Here is a 1067-nt window from a genome sequence, read left to right as displayed (position 1 = left end):
TTGGTAAGTGACCCTGATTATGGCCCCCCGGAGCGGCCCAGCGGGCGCCTCTCTCTGAAAACGCGGAGCCGCCACGTTCCCTTCGGGGCCGCTCGATTCAACAGAGGGTCTTGCTTTTCAAGCCGGGCTGCTCCCGGGGGTGAAATTTGCGCTGAAATAGTGTTTTTCGCTCCGCGAGACACTAGGAGCGCTTCCTCACACCAGCCCCTGCGCGCATCACCCCGCCGTCGCCGCAGGCGCGCGGGGGACCCAGAGCCGAGGGGGTCCGCCGGGAGCTGCGGGACCCCGCGCCGAGCGAGTCTCCCAGCCCCGCGCCCCGGCTCCGCAACGCGCATGCGCAGCAGCGCCTCCGACGCCCGCCAGGACGGCGCCCCGGAAGTGGGAGTGCGGGGCGGCCGCTGTCCCGGGGGCGCCGAGAGTGGCCGCTTCCAGTCCTCGCTCGCCTCTCCTTCACGTCCTTGGTTTCAAGTGAGCCCTGCGACCGGAGATGAGGGACTCCCTCGAAATTGGACTCCATTCGGACTAAAAAGGAGAGCTGCCGAAACCCGGGATCGAACCAGGGACCTTTAGATCTTCAGTCTAACGCTCTCCCAACTGAGCTATTTCGGCGCCTTTTCGACTGTCTTTAGACTAGACTATTACTGAACCACGCGCGTCCGCCCCTTCCGTCTCTCCTCGGCCGCCGCTCGGAGCGCTCCTTCCCGGTCCTGTGGAACGGCCACCTCCGAGCTCCGCCTTGCTCTTCACCGGCCGCGATTAGACGCGACCTGCGCGTTCCTTAACTTTCTTCAACGTCGTCCGAGTGTCTGACTTAATTACCAACAGGGATCCCGGGCGCGCCCGGGCGCCCGCTGCCGGGCTCCTCTGCGCCCCCGCGGGCGAGCGAGTCTCCCCAGGCTCCTGCCCGCCCCGCCGTCCTCCCGCGGCGTGGTGCCCCGGGCCGGTCTTCTGCCCCCGGGGGGCAGGTCCTTCCCGCCGACCCGCGCCGGGCTGTGGGCGTGCACCTGTGTCATCACCGGCAGGAAGGAGCGCGCAAGGGCAAGGAGGCACGACCGTCGCCGCCCCGG

General features: G+C 68.2%; 1 non-coding gene across 1 annotated transcript; it reads right to left on the bottom strand.

The window, feature by feature from the left end:
• Nucleotides 1–536: 536 nt before the first annotated feature.
• On the bottom strand, nt 537–609 carry TRNAF-GAA. The gene has a single exon. It is a non-coding gene; the product is annotated as a tRNA-Phe (tRNA).
• Nucleotides 610–1067: the final 458 nt, after the last annotated feature.

The sequence above is a fragment of the Mustela putorius genome, unplaced genomic scaffold (genome assembly GCF_011764305.1).
Source record: "Mustela putorius furo isolate JIRA1106 unplaced genomic scaffold, ASM1176430v1.1 tig00003974_pilon_pilon_pilon, whole genome shotgun sequence".
In the NCBI taxonomy this organism is placed as follows: domain Eukaryota; kingdom Metazoa; phylum Chordata; class Mammalia; order Carnivora; family Mustelidae; genus Mustela; species Mustela putorius.
Note: the sequence above shows the minus strand (reverse complement) of the source record. Positions and strands in the feature narration are given on the sequence as shown.